The sequence below is a fragment of the Wasmannia auropunctata genome, unplaced genomic scaffold, assembly GCF_000956235.1.
Source record: "Wasmannia auropunctata unplaced genomic scaffold, wasmannia.A_1.0 LD336071.1, whole genome shotgun sequence".
Classification (NCBI taxonomy): domain Eukaryota; kingdom Metazoa; phylum Arthropoda; class Insecta; order Hymenoptera; family Formicidae; genus Wasmannia; species Wasmannia auropunctata.
Genome location: NW_012026819.1, coordinates 216273 through 216664, shown reverse-complemented (window position 1 = coordinate 216664; position 392 = coordinate 216273).

The window sequence follows — 392 nt, the reverse complement described above, 5'->3', positions numbered from 1 at the left end:
CACGAGTATAGCATCGTCCTTTTCAAGATCAAATTGTTTGTCACCGAGCATCAAACGTCCATCGTCGCCGAAATAGATACCGTTCGAGTGATCGATCTCCCTCTTTCTGTCCTGACCGAGGAACAGGTCCATGTACTTTTGCCCGAGCGGCTCCAGTTGACTGTGCTACGCATCGCGACTCCGTCGCGATCGCATGCTTTCTCTGACGGTCGTTTCGAGTAAAGATAAGAGTGTCGACGCAAAGATCTCCTCTCGCGGTAGTACCGTCGGTTGTTCCATCGATGCATCCGCCGGCGGTTCTATCGCTGACACAGAACTGAGCATGGGTAACGCGACGTTCCATTTCTTTTGCTTTTTGCGCGGTGTTTGCTTAGGCGTTGACGCAACTCTGA